The following is a 22,844-nucleotide window of genomic DNA, read 5'->3' as shown; positions in this document are numbered from 1 at the left end:
TCGCGCGTGGATCTGGTGCGAATGACGATGGAGCCGTGCATTTAAAAACCCAACACCTTACATAACTGTGTGGACTTAAAACTCAGCCAGCCCAGTAGTGCTGGGGCCGATGCCTACTATCAAGGGGCCTCCAGCTGCACAGAGAGCGAATTTTGGGACAGTCGTCACTTTTGCATGACAAATGCCGGACTTGGCTGAAAATTCGGCTCTGAAAAGCTTGAACTTACCTGCAGAAGTTTTGCATGTAGGGTCAGTTTTTTGGTACTTAACAGGAAGTGACCAAGAATCCCACTCCACAGTAAATTGAGGGTAATAACAGCCAATTTCCACAGATGCCGTTTCATTTTGCTCCACCTTTAAAACAATTTTCTTTCCAGCTGACTTCCACAACCAACCAGCTGGCCTTTTTTTATGATCTAGTCAATTAAACTGAATCAGTCAGTGGATAAAGTGAAGCCACACACTTTTCTTCATTGAATATCATGTTTCACTCTAAAATATGTCATGTTGACTTTAAAAACAGCAAGACAGAATTAAATAGAAAGTGGGGTTACACTTTAGTTTGGGGTCCAATTCTCACTATTTACTAAGTATTAACTACAAATTTTGCCTCGATAAACTCCTAATTTGCTGCTTATTCATAGTTAGTAAGGTAGTTATTAGTTTAGGTATTAGGCGGATTAAGGGATCTAAAATATGGTCATGCAAAATAACATATTAATATGTGCTAATAAAAGCCAATATGCTAGGAATATGCATGCTAATAAACAACTAGTTAATAGTTAGAATTGGTCCCTAAATTAAAGTGTTATTAAAAGAGCATATGAACATACTAAGATGTCTTCACCTGGTCTGTTTTTTTGAAGGCAAAACAGATATTTTGGTAATACTTTATTTTAAGGTGTTGTTGTTACACATTTTACATGTACTTACTATTATAATAACAATATATTATGTACTGTATAATTACATGCTAGTAACACTAAGCCAAACCTTAATCATATCCCTAACCCTATAGTAAGTACATGTAGTTAATTAATATAATAATTAAACTGTAACAAGGACACCTTAGAATTAAGTGTAACCAATATATATATATATATATATATATATATATATATATATATATATATATATATATATATATATATATATATATATATATATATATTATATATATTTTTTTTTTTTTTTTTTTTTTTTTTTTTTTTTTTTTGCTATAATATCCCACAATCCTATGTGTACTTTTTAAAATAAAAATATTTGCTTGGTTATCTCTTAAACTTGCTTTGACTTATAGACTATTAGATCAGTCTGAATATATTTTCTTTAAAATGTATCTTCATACACAGGCACTCTGGGTGAAATGATTGGCTGGGCAGCGAGGCCACATACGCAGACACAGTGCAGTGGCTGATGAGATCCACCATACGCATGTGTACATAGATCAACAATTAAAAATAACACAGATGGTATGCAAGAACACGTTCTGTGTGAAAAGTCCTCCAAATATGGTCTGTCTGATCAACCCATGAACGAGAGCATAGCGCAAGTTTAGCCTTTTAAACAAGTTATATTAGAAAGATTTGGTGAAGAACACAATATACCAAAGTTAGTTTCAATTAATTTTTTTTGTGGTTCTTCTCTGTTTCTGTGGTGCTGATTATTATTGTACTATTTATTTTCATGTAGCATTTTGGTAAATATTTAGATCAGGTAAATTTTAGAACTTCTATCATTAATTATGAAACACTGGTTTAGTACAGACTAATTTTGTGTGTGTGTGTGTGTGTGTGTGTGTGTGTGTGTGTGTGTGTGTGTGTGTGTGTGTGTGTGTGTGTGTGTTTAAGATATTTTAAGACATTCTAGAATTTTCTGAAACATTCTGGAATATTCTGTCATATGCTAGTGCTTTCTGGAACATTCCAGAACATTGTGGGACTAGTCACAAAAGACGTAAATTATGGAGGTAACTGTTTACGTCATAAACATATCATCTGTTATAAACATATGTGTTAATGATACACAAAAAGTAAAGAAACTTTCAAAATAAAAGCGAAACAAAACATTTATAAAAACTGGTTTATAAAAAGTGTTTATTGCTTGTTTTTGCTTGATGACTTAACTAGGCCTGCGACTCTAACACTATTTCACCCTCCCTCTGTGTGAAGGAACTTTGCTGTATTTCAGCACAAGTTCTTTAGTCGCTCTCTTGAAAGTATGCTAAGATGTTTACAGCCTCATTAGTCAGTAAGTGTGAATGAAGGCATGAAAAATAGATAAGCTGGAGCTCTGCCCCGTGCCAGAGGAGGCCCGCGCAGTACTTAAGTCTCTGCAGTGTGACAGACGGCCGGCCCTTTCATTCTGCAGCATCAGGGTATCATTTGGAATTAAAGAAACTTTACGACTCCCTGAACTGATTTTCTGGAATATGAAAACATCAGCATATGGCCGAAGACAGCAGCAGGCTAAAAAGTCAATTTCCCTCATGGAACATACCAAGTGGGGTGACATTCATATTTATTTTGTCCTTTTGGCTCTGAGCTTAGTATTGTCTAGGACAGTTTTTATGATGTCTGCTCTTCGTGAGCACAGTTCCTGTGTTTAAACATTGCTGTCATTTTCTCTGTGGAACACAAAAGGGGATTTTTTAAGAAAGCTACAAAAAGGCCACCAAAACAACAAATGTAACCCTTTGCTTACCAACTTGCTCTCATCTTATATCGAATGGCCTCAGGAGACGAGGAGTGTACTTCGTGAGCCACGTGGACTACTATTCGGAGTTTGAGCCATCTAAAACTTCTTCAAAATTTCCCATTTTTAAGCTTTATGGTAAATGAACAAAAGCATTCACACAGTCCGACATTGTGGTGCTGGCATTGCATGTTTTGGCTGAGTTGGGCCTCACTGGTGCCCAGTGCCAGGTTTCTGTACAGACAGATGTGATGCAGCGGTGTAGTAGTGGTGAATTAATAAAGACAATATTTCTTTCTTAACTTCAGTACGATTTCAATCACTTTTCTAATATTTCAGGCACATATCTTACTATGCAAAAATGAGTAACACTTTAGCTTAGAGAGCAATTCTCACTATTAATTAGTTGCTTATTAGCATGCATAGCATATTAGCATATCAGTATTTATAAAGCACATATTCCGCATGACCATATTTTAGATCCCTTAATTTGAAACCCAATGCCTAAATTTAACAGCTAACACATTAACTACTAATAAGCAGTTTATTGAGGCAAAAGTCATAGCTAATAGTTAGTTAATAGTGAAAACTGGTCCCCAAACTAAAGTGTGACTCAAAAAATGACTTGACTATCACATATTTTTCATTGTTTATAATTGTGTGTCAACCTTAACTATTTTGCATGAATTGCCTGAATGGATGATCTCCACTGAGAAGACTAGCCTAAATGTTTTCAAATTCTGAAACGACTTCAGAAATCTTCCTCCTTTGGTTTTGTTTTTCTCGTTCTCTCTGCGTCCTGTCATGCACCCGTCAAAAATGACAAGCGAGATGTAAAATGTCCCACCCCCTTAGTAAGACGTGGTGGGAGAGGCTGTCAATCACTTAAATTGCTGAGCAGTCCAGCCCTATGTGCTTCTGTCATGCACTGATGGACATGTGGACTTTCCCACCTAGTAGGGGGCGACTTAGTGGCGGGTAAAGCAAAAGAGACGCATCCTAAATAAACTATTAATAACTAATGAAGCTTGCTAAAAGACTATTGCATAGCATTACTAGGCTTCTTATTATTTATATATAATTACTACTATTTTAATTATAAAATAAAAATAAAAGTGAATGTAAAATAAATAATTAAATATGTAAAAATGGATTATGCATATCTTACTTTTTTCTCTAAAGTCCAATTACACAATAATATGACAATTTCACAGTACAACAGGTAATGGGCAATTACTCAACTTAGTCATGCAGTGTAATGTTTCGAAATAGTTATGCTAGAAACAAACACTGTTATGGATTGACTGTGGTTTATGCAAAAAATAAAAATAAAAAAATTAAATAATAATAATTCACAAATTCAACCTCAGGATACTTGACTTTCTACACACACACACACACACACACACACACACACACACACACACACACACACACACACACAGTGTAGCACAGTGTTACAGAGTGTGTGAGGCTCCTCTCACCTCCCCCCGACCGACCCCTTTTTTATGAATAATTGGTGATGTGTGTCAATATTGCACCCCATAGTAAGCATATGGTTGGCCTGAGCAGACAGGCGATTGTTTGGTGCTGTGAAATATTGTGTTACCCTGTGAGATGTGGAGCCAGTGGAAGCAGAAACTGTTGCTCAGACTGACAGTTACATTGTGTGTCTGAATGGGGAAACTTCTGAGGAAAAGATGCGAGTGGACCCAGACAGAATGTCCTGACCTCCGAAAGAAAAGACGATTTGACATGGTATAAGGTCTTCCATCGTTTCCCATCTCTCGCTATCTGCCTTTCAGCCAATGGGAAATCAAGAGGAACATTAAACTTAAGGAGAGCTTTCTTTTGTTCTTCAGCCCTTGAAGAGAAACTTTTTTTTTTGTTTGTTTTTTTTTGTGCCCAACAGTTGTCCTTATATTCACTGCTATTAATATAATATGAAATATGTCCGAAATGCTTCGCCGCTCCTCTGGAGCAGACTATTTAACAGACTCCTGCACTAAAACTGGACTAGATCACCATCAAACTGTGATGCAGCAAAAAATAAAAAAGAATATTCATTATAATAATACATGTTTTGATTAGTTCTGGAATGCACATTTTTCTCCTAGACCCGGGTTTATTTTGAATGAAATCAAAAGAAATGCATGCAAATACAAAATATATATGTTTATAATATATATATATATATATATATATATATATATATATATATATATATATATATATATATATATATATATATATATATAGTAATTCCTTTGATTTCTGCTGGATTTCAGTTTTTGTAATCACTGCATGGTATGTGCAAGTGGAAGAGGTCTGTAAAATAAAGTGTGGTTACACTTTATTTTAAGGTGTCCTTGTTACAGTGTAATTATACATTTTAGAACTGACATATATTCATTAATTACAGGCACTTACTATATGGTTACAGTTAGGGTTACTTACATGTAATTATGCATAGTTTATTGTTATTATAATAGTAAGTGCATGTAACATGTAACAAGGACATGTTAAAATAAAGTGCCACTGACGTGTTTGATTTTGCACAATATGCTTACATCCCACTAATGTTAGGTGCTTACGTTTTTCTAAAAATCATACATTTCAGTATAAATTACATTGTACGAATGAGATCATGTTAATAAATCCACACATGAAAGAGTCATTGCGGTAAGTAGAATGAATTCGTTTTGCATTACAGTAATGACAAGACTATTAAACGAAAGCATTTTTAAAGTCCTATTGGTCTGGACTACACAGAGGTTGGCAATAGGAGCTGTTTAGTGAGTTTAACGATTAATAATTAGCATATTTGCTATTAAAAAAACTACTTTTTTTTGCCATTATCACAACTAGGTAGGCTGCTTGCCTTGGCAGTCCTCTGTCGGATTATGCAGATTTTGATCAAGAGTGTGCGCAGGCGTTTGCGGCCTGATCAAAAGCATTAAACTGATAACTTTCATCATCCTTTACACAACTTCTAGAACAATCACCATTCTGTCAGCATAATCGGCTTTGTTTACCAACAAAGAGAGACTAAATTGATGCCCATAATATGCCTTTATCTTAAAACTAAAGCGGAACAATTAAAGCCCATGTCTCTTTGCTCAGCTTTTGAAGTAGCACAATGCTTTCCCTCTCACTGTTTTTTCTGGGGAAGTAATGTGAAGCGCACCGCTGGGCCTCAAGCTAAGCGGTAACAAGCATGGGGCTGCTCCTTGTTTTTGCTCAATCAGAGGCATTCAGCAACAGTGTTTGGACTATCAGTATGATTTATTTGTCTGTATTGACCCGCGTCCCCTGCTTAATTACCCTGGGATAATCTCAGACAGAGCCTCTTGACACTGGCAGAAAGCCCAGCCACTTTGGCTCTGGAGACCAACTGTTGACCTGATGGCTGCGGACAGACAGCCAGTGTTGGGAAGGTTTCTCTGTAACAGGTTACAGATTACAAGTTACCCTATCTAAAATGTAATATGTAGTTTAACTATTTCAATTACTTTATTAATGTAACTGATTACATTTGATTACTTTGTGATTACTTTTCTAATGTTTTCAACAAAAATCTGATTTATTTTGAGATAATTCTGAGGTGAAATACAGATTTTAAACCATAATAAGAAATAGTTTAGTAGCTATGATACTGTTTTTGAAATCAAATATTTGTATAGTTGTGTCAGAAAGCACTGGAATCTAACAATGCGTTGAAAAAAAAAAAACAGTTAATCTTTTAAATAATACATATAAATAAACCCAAATAGGAAATAAAACAGTTATCGAAGAAGTATGTGTCCTAAACTCCTGACACACTGATGTCTCATATTTTAGAACAATCACTGCAATTTATGAAAGAAATCAATTAAATTTTTTGGGTGTGTGTGTGTGTGTGTGAAAATAATATATATTATATATATATTTTTTTATTTTATTTTTTTTTATCAAAATATATATATAAAAAAGATATAACCCGCTTTGTAATCGTTAACATTTTCCTAAATGACTGTAATTTCATTAAACAAAAATTCTCAGTAATTGACTGATTACAATTACGTTTATTTTGTAATTCTTCGTCATTGGCACGTTTTCAGCTCCGGGTGGAGGACATTCATCTTGTATAAAAATGATCCGCCTGAGCCTTTGCTCACAGAGGTCAAGAAAATAAACTCAGCTGAGCTCTCCAAAGAAAGTACCGCAATGTAAGCTCATTTCGACGGTGAACGCAGGAGAAATCCCACAAATGCACAGTGTGAAGGAAAGCAAAACTAATTAGCAGAAAAGTTGTGCCTGCAAGATAAACATTTAAAAACACAGCGTGATGCCCGAGATTACACTGGAGATGTTTTGTCTGTGCTTTTCTGATTGTATTTTTCTATATGTCTTGCCAGTGGTGTTTTGGCCGTGGTTTATGTAAAAAGAAATCAAATGAGAGGGTTTGGTGGAAATCAAAGTAACTGAGATCGTTACTATGTTCTCCCTCACAAAAATCTTTTCTTTTTGTGATATAAGATTCTGAAATAATACTGTACCTCCCCAAAATTAAACGAAATTCATTATAGATCTGATTTCCTGAACATTAGGAGATTTCTTAACACATTACACTCATTTAAAATAGAATAAAAGTTATTTGATAATGTTAAACATTTTCCCAAGAAGCAAATTACTTTTCCTCAGTTGTTTCTTCTAAACGTCTGTGGAGATTTCTTCTCCGAGACATGTTTGAGATCACAGGGGTTTAGCATTTTTCCAATGCTACAAATGTGAGAACTAGGCACAATTAAGCATCTTCATTTTCTCTTCATTTAATCTTATATTGCAATCTAGTGGAGACAACCGAGATATTAAAGAGATGATTTGTGACAATTTATTCATCAATAAAAAAAATAAAATAATAAAAAAAATTATTCAAAAACACTTAATACAAAAATAAAAAACCAATGTTATTGTAGTATTATTTATATAGTATTGTAGTGTTTTTTTGTTTGTTTGTTTGTTTGTTTTGTTTTGTTTTTGTTTGGTTATTGTCATTTGTATTATTTTTATGTATATTACTATTCAAATTATTTTATTTTATTATTTAATTTAATTTAATTACTTTTTTATTTTAATTTTAATTTTAATTTTTATTTTATATTTCAGCTGCTTTCAGTTAATTCAGTTCAGTTCAATTCAGTTCAAGTTTATTTGTATAGCGCTTTTCACGAATAGCTGCTGCATTTTGCACTACCTGTAGCTTGTTTATTGAAGATGCAGGACAACCACCTAGCAGTGCATTACAATAGTCCAGTCTAGAGGTCATGAACGCATGAACTAGCTTTTCTGCATCAGGAACAGTTAACATGTTTCGTAGCTTGCCAATGTTTCTAAGATGGAAGAATGCTGTTTTTGTAACATGGGAAATATGATTTTCATATGATTTTCAAAAGACAAGTTACTGTCTAATATAACACCCAGATTTTTGACAGTAGAGGAAGTAACAGTACATCCATCTAGTTGCAAATTGTAATCCAAGAGATTCTGTGTACTGTTTTTTTTTTTTTTTTTTGTCCAATAAGTAATATATCTGTCTAATCTGAATTCAATAGGAGAAAATTATTGGTGATCCAATCTTTTACATTTTTAACACTCTGTTAGCTTAGATAATTTAGAAGATTCATCTGGTCTTGTTAATATATAGAGTATCATCAGCATAACAGTGGAAACTAATCCCGTATTTTTTAATGATATTACCAAGGGGCAACATGTATCTTGAAAATAGCAGAGGATCTAGGACAGATCCTTGTGGCACTCCATATTTTACTGGTGATAAATGAGATGACTCCCCATTTAAATAAACAAAGTGGTAGTGATCGGACAGGTAGGATCTAAACCATCTTAAAGCCTGCCCTTATATATCTGTAAAGTTTTTTAATCGATCTACGAGTATGTCTTGATCTATGGTGTCGAACGCAGCACTAAGATCAAGTAAAACTAGCAATGAGATGCAGCCTTGGTCTGACGCAAGAAGCAAGTCATTTGTAATTTTAACAAGTGCAGTTTCTGTGCTATGGTGGGGCCTGAAATTCTTCATAGAGATCTTTTTTTTTCTTTTTTTTTTTATTGCAAGGAGGAGCACAATTGAGCAGAAATAATTTTCTAAATGTCTTTTCTTTTTTGTCTTTTCTTTTTAGACAAACGGAAGATTTGAAATGGGTCTGTAATTTGCCAGTTCACAAGGATCTAGCTTGAATGGTTTTGGGATGTGACCTAAAGATAACAATGAGTTAATAATATTGATAAGCGCTTCTACTGCTACAGGCAACAACTCTTTCAGTAATTTAGTGGGTAAAGGATCTAATAAACTTGTTGTTGGTTCAGATGCAGTGATAAGTTTAAGTCAACAATTTTTTTTATTAGCTTTAGTTTTAATGTTAATAACCCTGACATCAACCTGTATTCCAGGCACATGCACTTATGTAGGCATTAAATCAGATTTCTGTGCACGTGATGCTGTAGGGTCCAGTATGACTGGACTATAGTGCACTAGACTGGACTCCTGCAGGCAGCGGTCAGCTAGAGGAATCTTGAGTAAGGCTCCTTCACAAAGAGAGTGACAGCAGAAGTGTGGAGAGAGTGATGAGGCGTCCCACCGGCCCCTCGCTCTCATTCAGCTCCTCAGGGAAAAACACACCACTTTCCATCTCCAGCAATAGTAGAGTACAACGGGGCTAAAGGCGCCCCGGGGTAAAAGGCACCTTTGATATTACAAACCCGATTCCAAAAAAGTTGGGACACTGTACAAATTGTGAATAAAAACAGAATGCAATGATGTGGAAGTTTCAAATTTTTATATTTTATTCAGAATACAACATAGATGACATATCAAATGTTTAAACTGAGAAAATGTATCATTTTAAGGGAAAAATAAGTTGATTTTAAGTTTCATGGCATCAACACATCTCAAAAAAGTTTGGACAAGGCCATGTTTACCACTGTGTGGCATCCCCTCTTCTTTTTTATAACAGTCTGCAAACGTCTGGGGACTGAGGAGACAAGTTGCTCAAGTTTAGGAATAGGAATGTTGTCCCATTCTTGTCTAATACAGGCTTCTAGTTGCTCAACTGTCTTAGGTCTTCTTTGTCGCATCTTCTTTGTCGCACTTTATGATGCGCCAAATGTTTTCTATGGGTGAAAGATCTGGACTGCAGGCTGGCCGTTTCAGTACCCGGATCCTTCTTCTACACAGCCATGATGTTGTAATTGATGCAGTATGTGTTGTCATGTTGGAAAATGCAAGGTCTTCCCTGAAAGAGACGATGTCTGGATGGGAGCATATGTTGTTCTAGAACTTGGATATACTTTCAGCATTGATGGTGCCTTTCCAGATGTGTAAGCTGCCCATGCCACACACACTCATGCAACCCCATACCATCAGAGATGCAGGCTTCTGAACTGAGCGCTGATAACAACTTGGGTTGTCCTTGTCCTCTTTAGTCCGGATGACATGACGTCCCAGTTTTCCAAAAAGAACTTAAAATTTTGATTTGTCTGACCACAGAACAGTTTTCCACTTTGCCACAGTCCATTTTAAATGAGCCTTGGTCCAGAGAAAACGCCTGCGCTTCTGGATCATGTTTAGATATGACTTCTTTTTTGACCTATAGAGTTTTATCCGGCAACGGCGAATGGTACGGTCGATTGTGTTCACTGACAATGTTTTCTGGAAGTATTCCTGAGCCCATGTTGTGATTTCCATTACAGTAGCATTCCTGTATGTAATGCAGTGCCGTCTAAGGGCCCGAAGATCACGGGCATCCAGTATGTTTTTTTCCAGCCTTGACCCTTATGCACAGAGATTGTTACAGATTCTCTGAATCTTTGGATGATATTATGCACTGTAGATGAAGATAACTTCAAACTCTCTGCAATTTTTCTCTGAGAAACTCCTTTCTGATATTGCTCCACTATTTTTCGCCGCAGCGTTGGGGGAAATGGTGATCCTTTGCCCATCTTGACTTCTGAGAGACACTGCCACTCTGAGAGGCTCTTTTTATACCCAATCATGTTGCCAATTGACCTTATAAGTTGCAAATTGGTCCTCCAGCTGTTCCTTATGTGTACATTTAACTTTTCAGGCCTCTTATTGCTACCTGTCCCAAGTTTTTTGGAATGTGTAGCTCTCATGAAATCCAAAAATGAACCAATATTTGGCATGACATTTCAAAATGTCTCACTTTCAACATTTGATATGTTATCTATATTCTACTGTGAAGAAAATATAAGTTTATGAGATTTGTAAATTATTCCTTTCCTTTTTTACTCACAATTTGTACAGTGTCCCAACTTTTTTAGAATCGGGTTTGTATTTTCATCTAAACCACTAGATGGCACAAAAATGTGGCGTAGCACTTTCCAAAACATCTGCTTTTCAAGATGCACATGTATATTTGTCTGATCCTTGACGCGATCACGCACAGCAGCGCAAATTTGATTCTGTGCTTACATGATCTAATATTTGATGGTTTTTAAAATGTTGTAGATTTAAGTAGCAAATGAGAATCGATAAAATTAATGCATATATTTTGAGACAGATGTCTTCTTTATGATTTTCAGTTTTGTTTAAGATAAAACAACAGTTTTTAAATAAAGAAAGAATATGTAAAAGTATGGTATTTGGGGTAAAAAGCACCCCTGCTGTTGGGGCTATAGGTGCACAGTAATTAACATGATAATTAATAGATGGCTGACTTCTCCATTTGTTGACATGACATGCAGTGCAGTCCAAAAGGGGGATCTCCCTTCGAAGGGCACTTCGGAGTGAAAACAATCATGGCCACTGTTACGAACTTTAAAAGGTCTAGGGCATGTACCGCAACATTTATATATTAACGTACTGCTGAAGGTGGACTATGGTGGAAGAACACATGACAGACTCTCTTTCAAAGGGAAAAATAAACTGGGCTTTATTTACAACAAGCCGAAAGGCCACTGGACCCAGTCAAAACAACAATAATAATGTGTGCTATGTACAATTGGATAATGTAAACAAACAAACAATAAATGGGAAAAGAACAAAAGCGGTGCCAAAGGAAAGAACAAAATATAACAAATCAATCCTTAATCTAAACCTAATCTAGCCAAAACAAAAATGTAGAACATAAACCGAAATCTTCGGTGCATCCGGCATCCTAACTAAACTACCTAACAAAAACAAAAATACAGGGGATGGCGCTCACTTCTTATATTGAAGGGTCGTTCCAAACCGAAGTGCTCAAAACTGGCCACTACAAAGGGCCCTTTGTAATGAAGGATTTTGAAGGGTACAACTGATGGACACCTAGGGCTCCCATGATCCTTTGCGCAGATTCTTTGCATGATGATGATGGCGCCTCTGTATGGGCACGTGATGATGACGCAGAAGGGCACTTCAAGAAACAGTTGTTTGGTCCCCTACACCCTTCAACCCTTCAAAACTCACTTTGGAGGGTAAACCCTTTGAAGGGATTAGGGCATGAGCCCTTCCGAATGGAAAGAGGATATGGTTAGATTCAGATGGTAATGATCATATATTACGTTGGGTGTCCATTAGAGATAATCGCCATGTTTAAAATGAAACATCATATTTAAAAACATGATATTAATCATCATATTGTATATTAAAATATAATTTGTTGTTACTTCTGTTAATATATTCAATTATTATTGGATCTCCTTCAATACTTTCAGAATCTCTACTTTAAAACGTTTTTCTGTATTTTAAAATGTAATTTTTATATTAACATTTTAATGACAGAATATTTATTGAAAATTTTTTTTATTTAACTTGATAAAGCTTTTATTTCTTAAAGCAAGCAGAAAATAGTACAAACTTTGTTAAAGTGATTGTTTTGAACAAGTATTAACTTAACATTTAAAAAAAACAAAAACATTTTAGCTGAAGTATTTGTATCAATAACGTGTGCCCTGTGTGTGGGGTAAAAGGGCCCCCTTGCCACCTCATACATTTATAAGATTTTTAAACAAAATAAACAACTTGAATGATTAATTCACACAAAATCTGTTGCTCCATTAATGTTCAATACAACGTATACATTTCTGCAATTATACATTTTAGGCGCAGTGAATGGCACATTTTTTCTTAAGGTGGGCTGTTGTAAAGTTAAAGTGACGTGACATACAGCCAAGTATGGTGACCCATAGTCAGAATTTGTGCTCTGCATTTAACCCATCCAAAGTGCACACACACAGCAGTGAACACACGCACACCGTGAACACACACCCGGAAGCAGTGGCAGCCATTTATGCTGCGGCAGCTGAGGAGCAGTTTGGGGTTCCTTTTTTTTCACAAACTATGGCATATAAAAATACTAAAACTTATTTTATCATCTAGTTGCCAGGCAACAATTCTCCTGATGTACCAAAATAAATCTAAAAACGGAAATAAAAAGAAAGTAGACTTAAAATGTAATTAAAATTGAAATTAACAAAACAGGAACTAATTAAAACTATCTATAAAAAACTATAATCTCAATGGTACTAAAACAGCACTGGCTTGGAGAATGCAGTCATTACTAAACTGTAAAAATTAGCTAGATTTTGTTGTCTTCCTGCCAATCCATATGATGTCACTTCCTGGTGTCAGAATTTGAAGTACTGTTATATAATTTGGGGGGGGGGGGGGTGTGAATCATGTGGTAACAGGACAGAAAACAATTATTATAGCTAACACAACATACAATGGTGAAATGTTTTACTAATTTGAAAGGAATAAAAAAAAAAAAAAACACCTCTACAATCAAAGGTTTTTGAAGTCTCTTCTGCGCACCACGCCTGCATTTAGTTGATCCAGAGTACAGCAAAACAGTAAAATTGAGAAATATTATAAAATGTTATTTAAAATAACTGCTTTCTATTTGAATATTTTAAAATGTATTGTATTCCTGTCATTTCAAAGCTGAATTTTTAGCACAATTACTCCAGTCTTCAGTGTCACATAATCCTTCAGAAATCATTCTAATAAACTGATCTGCTGCTCAAATATTGTTGTAGAAAACAGCATTTTTTAGGTTTCTTTCATTAGAAAGCTCAGAAGAACAGCATTTATCTGAAGTAGAAATAATTTGTAACACTATAAATGTGTCAGGGGAACAGGGATCAGAACACAGGGAAGTGAGTTCATCTGTACAGGTGACCAGGTAAGTACAGAAATTAACATAACTTTATGACTGAATAAGAAGAGTAAACGGTCTCTTATCCACAGGTAACTTCAACAGAAACAGGCTTAGTAGACATCAGGCAAAACTCAGGTAAACAGAAAGTCTCTAGGTAAGATCACTCGACTTCTCATAACTCTTCTTTATCCTCTCCAGGTTGAGGGTTCTGAGAGAAGACCGATGGAGGATTCACAGGTAGGTCAGGACACGATGATTCAGGCGAGTAGCACTAGTGAGGCGTGAAGGAAGTGCATCACATAATGTTTAGGGTACCAACAACAAGACCAGACAACAAGGGCGTGAAAGGCAACTGCTTTTATATGGAAGGTGACGAGGTGAATAGTGGCAGGTGTGTTGACTGGGGATCCGGTGCATGTGTGAAGCAGGTGGAATGCTGGGAATTAGAGTCCTTAATATGCTATGGTTCCTTGAGCTGGTGACTGTCTGGTGAACTTGTGACAAAAGGGCCTTTAGCACCGCTTTAGTTCCAGAACTAAATTTACAGTACTGAAGTACTGGGACGATTTTGCGTGAGCTGTTTCCCAGTACGATTTAAAGGGTTGCATTTGCACCGAGAGTGTGTACTAGGACGTGACATAAGCCAGTTGACAGTGACGTCATTTGTGCGCAACGTTCAACAACGTTAACAACAGGAGACAGGAGGACGCTGTGATTGGAGCTGTGTTTTTGTTGTGTCTCGCGGGTTTCACAATAATGGACATGGAATGTCAACGTATACATAAATCAATTGAAAGAACGGAAAAGAGGACTAAGAATCTCCAACGACAATTTGCTACAAGTGTCTGCACTTCAGCGTCCGTCCATCTATTGCTGTTCATCATACTTGCGAAATAAGTTGACACAATGTTTACAGTACAGTGTATGTTACACAGCGTTTTAAATCATGGTGTGTGAGGGCGTTTTCATATGCGTTTGACCAATCAATGTCTACTTACGTCACGGGTAGTACTAGTTGTGCTGGTTAGACCCTGCTCCGGATTAGGAGCTAATTTGGTTCTCGAAAAAGGCAGTCCGGTACTAAAATCGCACCGCCCGAAAGTGGGTAGTTACACAATTAGTTCTGGTACTATGAAAAGGTTCCTGCAGTGTGAAAGGCCCTAAAATGTCTTTATTATCACTTTTGATTGACAATTTACTTACCACACAATTAAAACGTACTTGAATTAGAGAGGAGTTTGGTGTTTTTATCTGAATGTAGATGACCAAACAAGTAATACTGCACTCCATAGTCCAGACCTGACAGTGCAAAATAGTTATTTATTTATTTATCAGTCAATCATAAGAACCTGCATGATAAAATGTGTAAAGTAGAAGGAAAAAGTTATCAGTAACTTCAGATTAGCAGATTGACAAGTTTCCCAAAGTTGGTACTGTGAGGAAAAAGAAATAATGGACCTTATGTGTTGTGTTGTAGCAGGCTGGTCATGTTTCCTCTGACTTCCACTGTTCAGCAGCTGATAAGGTGGTGGTAAAACTTTAGAAGTGCTCTCTGATAGAGGAACATCTACAACAACCAAATATATTGTGTTTAGAATAATATACAATTACTTCAGCAAAACGAATAATTTACTATACAATAACTGCAAACACCAAATACTCACAGTTATCCACAGAAAAATGGAAACATCTCCATCAGCTTCTCATTGTTCTTCTTGGTTTGAATTCATGTTTATAACGGCTGTCTGACGGTGATTTGACCGACTCTTTGTTTCATCTTTTCCTATCCACCGGTCTGGCTTCCGGTCTCATCTGCGTCCACTCCATCATCCAGCTATTTTTAGCTGAACAAAATAGTTTGTTTTGCTGCTTGATATTGAAAGTTGGTGTGTCTTATCATATTGTTTTAATGCATCATCTTAATTATGAGCACACTGGTTTGTAATGCAAACAGTTTTACCATTTACTGCACGTTGTCATTCTCCTCGTTATTTACCTATAGTGGCTTATTTTCTATTAAACTTGACAGTGCAGATGTAAATTTTAAGTTTATTTTTTTCAGAATAAAGGTGTGTCAAAGTAAAATTGAAATAAAAACACAAATATAATGTAGTATAATATTTTTAATAGCCTAATGTGTGAAAATACATAAAGCATGGTTCATCCCAAAGAACCTTTTTTTGCCACAAAGGGTTCTTTCTAGTTATATAGAACCTTTTTAGCATAAAGGATTCTTTGGAGGTGAGTAAAGGGTTCTATAAAGAACCCCCCAAAAAACCCTTTTTTCTAAGAGTGTATAGTGTGTGTAACGTTACAAAATATTTTTATTTCAGATAAATGATAATCTTTGGATCTTTTTGTTCATCAAAGAATCCTGAAAAAATATTTTACTATTTAAAATATTGATGATAATAATAACAATAATAATAATAATAATTTTGAGCAGCAAATCGGCATATTAGAATGATTTCTGAAGGATCATGTGACAATGAAAACTGGTGCTGAAAATTCAGCTTTGATCACAGCAATATATTACATTTTAAAATATATTCAAATAGAAAACAGTTTAATTAGTAGCATTTAAAATAGTATATATATATATATATATATATATATATATATATATATATATATATATATATATATATATATATATATATATATATATATAATTTTTTTTACAGTATTACTGTTTTTGCTGTATTTTGGATCAAATAAATGCAGACTTTGTGAACAGAAGAGAATTCTTTAAAAAACATTAAAAATATACTGTTCAAAAACTTTTGACTGCTAGTGTAGGCCTATATACTGTATATATGTGTGTGTGTGTGTGTGTGTGTGTGTGTGTGTGTGTGTGTGTGTGTGTGTGTGTGTGTGTGTGTGTGTGTGTGTGTTTATTTCTTTTTTACTGTATGGTATGAAGTCTTGGTTGACTCGGAGTCATAACTGCACACACGTGCACACTTCCTGGCCCCTCCTGTTCCCCAAACACGTGGATCCCGCTGGGCAGAAGCGCCACTCTCTCCCCAGGGGAAGGCGGCCCTCAGCCCGGGGCTCTTTTTCATGCAGCCGCTGGCCCCTGGCCTTGGGAACTGACTTGCAGCAGTGTACACATCTATTGGCTTGGCTCTGGGCCGGAGGCTCCCTTTGTCTCCCCGCAGACAGAGATGCCGACTAGGAAGTGCTTGTCATCACTGAGTTAGCGAGGCTGCCAAGCTTCACAGCACCCGAGATGTTGAGCACAACTGCATCATGGGACATCAGCGAAGGTCTGTGGCCCACAGCGGCTACTTGAGCGGGAATGATCATGAACCATCTCCCTTCTTCAAGAGGATATAATCTCCCTTTGACAAAACACAAACAAAATCACGCAGTAGATGCGAAAATGTGCACAAAAATGGTGATTCTCATGAAAATATGTCACATCTAACCCCAGAATCAAAAAAAGAAAAAAAAAGAACGAGAAATTCTGTTCTGTGGAAAGAAAATCAAGCCTATTTAACATGCTGACATTATCACAATCTGTTTAGAAACTTTTTAATTTATTTATTTATTGTTAATTCACATAATTCACAGTAGTGATTCTCAATATTTATTACAGTAATTTTTATTTAAATCAGCATAAAATATAGGCAGTACAGCAAAAAAAAAAAGAAAGAAAATAAATTACTACTTGTCTAATTAATACTACTATGTGCATTTCTTGTGTTTTAATGTCACTATCGATAAGGATTGTATGATCTCTGTATAATATGAGTCTTTAAATGCAAGATATTTACTGGCAATATTTCCACTTTAGCACGATCAAATTCAGTATATCTTTAGTTGGACTTCAGCACTACTTCTGCAAAATTAAAGTGCATTTAGTTGTTCCAGTTTAGAATACAATTGCAGTGTATTTTTATTAAGTACATGAATATGTAAATGTATTTGTAATATACTTAGCACAAAAAAAAAGGTTTTCAAACACATTTTAGCATTTATTTTTTCACTATAGGGACATTACACTAATGATTGATAATATAGAATTTGTAATGTTTTGCTATTCTTTTGTCATTCCTAGGCAGTGTTTAGAAGAGAGACATTCTCATTCTATAATATTTTACTGTACAAAGATATGAGACGCGGAATGAGTAATGAATATTTGTAATAAACACGACTAAAAGACTGACAGATTCACATTTTGATTTGATGGGTCAAATCAAGCGAAATATGCCGTTGTTTGGATATTTGAGGGAGTGAATATGACCTGGAGACCTGATTAGGTTCTTTGCTTTGTTTTTGAAATCTGTGACAGTCAAAGCAGCTCATAACTGATTTTCTGGAGCTCATCAGTCCAGCTACAGACTGTCAGCACATGCTCCACAGCTAAATGAGTTCATTCTTAAAAAGTCTAGACAGTTCCTCTTTTGAATTTGTACCTGGTTTCCTATAATAATCATGTCTTTTCTTTGGAATTGTTGCTCTTTTAAATATTAGATTTCTAGAAAAGATTTATATTCACATTAGTTAACATGAATTATATAATAAATAGGTCTACTTACAATAAAAACTACTTCTAAAGCATCAATTAATCTTAATGTTAATTTCAGCATTTAATAATACATTATTAAAATCCAAATAATGATAATAATAATATATAACATTAGTTAATGAACCTGAGCTAACATAAACTAACAATGTATTTTTATAAACTACCATTAATAAAAATTATACAAAACTGTAACAAATGTATACTCATTTTCAATGTTAATTAATGCATTAATGAACTTTAACTAAATACACAAAAATCAAAATACTAACCTGAATTACTGCAGATTTGGTGTATCCTAGAAGTGTGAACTACAAATGTTTTATAAACATATTTCAGTCACACTTTTTTTTTTTTTTTTTTTTTTTTTTGGAGGTCTAATTCTCACCATTAAAGAGTTACTCCACCCCAAAATGAATATTTTTTCATTAATCACTAAGCCCCATGTCGTTCCAAACCCATAAAACCTTTGTTCATCTTCAGAACACAATTTAAGATATTTTGAATGAAAACCGGGAGGCTTGTGACTGTCCCATAGACTGCCAAATAAATAAAGTATCGTCAGAATAGTCCATCTGCCATCAGTCATTCAAACGTAACGTTATGAAGCGACGAGAATACTTTTTGTACACAAAGAAAACAAAAATAATGACTTTATTCAACAATTTGTCTCCTCTGTGTCTTTCCACATCACCGTAGTGCCATTTTGGTGAATATTCTCTGACCGCAGGCAGCATATGCTCTTCAGCATACCCAAGGATACATTTTCTACGTGTATTTATGCTTTGATTTGAATGAAAACAGCGAATCCAGAACAACGTACGCAGTTTGCGTTCAGCTCATATTCTCCAAAATGGCACTACGGTGATGTGGGGAGACACAGAGGAGACAAAATATTGAATAAAATCATTATTTTTGTTTTATTTGCATACAAAAAGTATTGTCGTCGCTTCATAACATTAAGGTTGAGTCACTGATGGCAGATGGACTATACTGACGATGCTTTTCATACTTTCCCGGACCTTGACACTGTTATTTACTTGGCAGTCTATGGGACAGTCACAAGCCTCCCGGTTTTCATCCAAAATATCTTAAATTGTGTTCTGAAGATGAACAAAGCTTTTACGGGTTTGGAACGACATGTAGGTAAGTGATTAATGACAACATTTTCATTTTGGGGTGGAGTATCCCTTTAACAAACAACTACTTTTGCAGCATTGGACTCCTAATTTGCTGCTTTTTAATAGCTAGTAGGGTTGTTTTTAAGTTTAGGTACTGAGTAGGATTAAGGAATGTAGAATATGGTCATGCAGTATATGTGCTTTATAAATATCCAATATGTTAATAATAGTTAATAATGAAAATTACCATATAAGTGTTACCATATTTCTACAAAATATTATTGTATAAAATTGCTAATGATTTTACATATCAAGTTTTATGACAAAATTTAAACAAAATGAACTGGTATCTGTGTAATGAAGACAGCACAACAGCTAACACAGACACAGTGAAGGAGTGAGGAGTGGATGTGATGAAGTCTCAGCAGGGACTCTCGGTGTCATGTTATGTGTGACCTGTATTCAACAATTCCTTTCTATATGACAGAAAAGAATGGAGCGAGGCCAGCCCTGCGACTAAAGCGTATGAAATTGCATTATTAAAAAGCGTATTTCCAAAGCCTTGAGGAGTATGCCTCACATTGAGCGCGCAGCTAAAGAGTCTGTTCTGAAGCCGTCGAGGTCAGCGGAGCATCAGGAGCGTGTGTGCTGTATGTGAGGGGGAAATGGTCATTTTATTTTGTGGGTGAAGAGATCAGTTTTAAGATAATATTAAAAAAATGGAATTATACAAGTCATCTTTGGTGGTGGCATTATTAAATAATTACAGGCACTTTTGTTACTGGAGCTACAATTTTGATTATGTGTTTTGTGAGTTGAGACAATTGTTTATATACACATAAATCTCTGATAAAAAAGTATTCTGTAAAAAGTATTCATGCACTAGTATTCATTTTTCAAAGTATTCATTTTTTCTGCTGCTTTTAACTGATACTGATTTTGAGAATATAACGAGAATAATGTCAATAACAAAATAATTCCAAAAAAGTCTGGATGCATTACAAAAGTAAGAATTTTGGGGGAAATGTGCTCGTCATGAAAATAATGCAAAACAGGCTTGGTTTTTAAATGACAAAACTGTGACCAAGACGTGTTTTTGTCAAACTGATCCTTTAAAAGTTAAAGTTTATGATAAAATATGACAAAATAACTGTAATTTATAACTAAAATTATAAATAATACTTGATGGTCAACTTTTTCATACTTGATGGTCAACTCATGTTTGTTTGTTTTTGTTCTTTGAATATAATTAGCACTTAGGTGCAGAAAATAAAGCAAATTAAATCAATGATCTACAAGCTTGGTTTTAGTCCAGAAACAAAATAAGCCTCTGCTGCCATCCAGTGTTATTTCACAATAATAACATTTCTATTGAGAGCTACTGTCCCGTCACTAACCTCAGTTTGTCTTCATCTTTACTTTGTGCTCTGTAAACTACTGAAACTAAAGAAGGCGTGGTTTTATAACTGCAGGTGCATGAAAAGATGTGATGTTTGTTCACAAATCTGAATTCTTATATGCAGTTTGTAAATGAAAGTAGCTATACACAAGAGATACAATTTTCTCTCAAGAACTGCTATTAAATATCACATAGAAACACCAAGTAATGCATTGAATTAAACTAGAATTTTTAAGGAGAAAGACTGAAGTAGTATTTTATTGTAAAACATACTCCATTTTTGTAATTTTCTTTCATATGTTGCATAAAAACTGCAACATGTTTATAAGCAGTGATGAAGAATTTAGATATAACTCTGATATCAGTCGATATCTGATCATGTTGAGATGATCAGCACTGGCCATATTGGCCCCCTTCCTTCTGTCACTTCAAACGACAAAAGTTTTGTTAATTAATAAACTACAATGTTAGTTTTCAATATATATATATATATATATATATATATATATATATATATATATATATATCATTCAATAACGTGTGTTAATTGCATCAACGGGGCACGAGCATATATAAGCATCTAAAATGCATAGGCTATTATACAGTTGAAAGCAGGGCCGTACACGGGGGGTGGCCCGGTGGCTAGAGCCACTGCCCCTTTACCCTCATCGGCTGAGGGGCCCCTCTCAACACCCCCCACCCTCACCTGAGCTCAAAGCTGTCTGTTCCCGCTCCGCTAAAGATCCGCAGCATCACTCACGATCTGTGTGCGGCTCTCTGGAGTAGAGACACAGTCCCCGGAGCTCGTTCAGTAACAGGTAGATGCATTACAATCCACATTACAGTCAGTGGATGATTCGCTGAATTAGTCATTTGGTAGTTTGTTTTTGTATTTCTGTAGGTAAAGTGATAAAAAAAGTGATTACAACAAAATATCTACGTTCTTAGAATTAGAATGTCTAATAAAATTATTGTACCCGATCAGATCTAACATAAATAACACAAAATCCACTAGTGTTGGCACACTTGAAGATCAAAGGGAGGCTGCTAAAGACAGTTCAACACTGCAAACACGAATTCAAAGCTCCAGCAGGTAAATCATCATACAGAATATTTATCAGTTTGTCACACTTTAATTCTTGTATTTAAGTATATTTCCCATTCTAAACACTTGTCTTGATACAAGTAAACACATCATATTTTATTAAAACCATATTAATAGTAGGCCTATAAATAGATTAAAAATAATATAAATGCTCTAAATGAGTTGTTTATTATATTTAATATAGATTTATGCTGTAAAATATTAAATTAAATGTATAATACTTATAGGGGAGAGTGGGGCAAGATTAACCATTTTTTCCTTATGTGATGAGGGAAAATGACGCAGAAGTACAATGAAAGTATCTATCCTATCCAATCATATCCTAATGAAAGTATTCATTTTAAATGATCAAAATCTATCTGTGACAAAGGGTTCTAAAAATATAAGCCTTCTTATAAAAAAGTGTTCCCATGGCTCAGTTTGCCCCAGGTTTGGGGTAAGTTGACCCGAGTCGAGTCGAGTCGAGTCAGTGGGTAAGATGCACCATCTGGGTGTGAAATGACCATCTGACCGAATCTGATTCAAACCCATGTGAAATAAATAACAATATAAAAACAAATTTAATAATTTCCTTAAACAGTCATATTTCCTTTCATACAGTTAACTTTAACAACATAAAACCAACCAAATGAGGTTTAAATATTAATATTTAATTGTTTGCATTTCTGAAACAATATGTTTAACACCAAAGTTGTGGCCTTCCTAAAAACAGACTTACAGTGACTACAGGTGGAGAGATATATCTGTTTATAATGTGTAATCTTATCAGAGAAGGGTTTGCTGCACTTGTACACTGTCCCTATCAAATAAACTACAAATAATATGTATATGATAA

Source organism: Cyprinus carpio, chromosome B13, assembly GCF_018340385.1.
Source record: "Cyprinus carpio isolate SPL01 chromosome B13, ASM1834038v1, whole genome shotgun sequence".
Taxonomy (NCBI): Eukaryota; Metazoa; Chordata; class Actinopteri; order Cypriniformes; family Cyprinidae; genus Cyprinus; species Cyprinus carpio.
The sequence above is the reverse complement of the archived record's forward strand: the minus strand, read 5'-3'. Positions refer to the sequence as shown.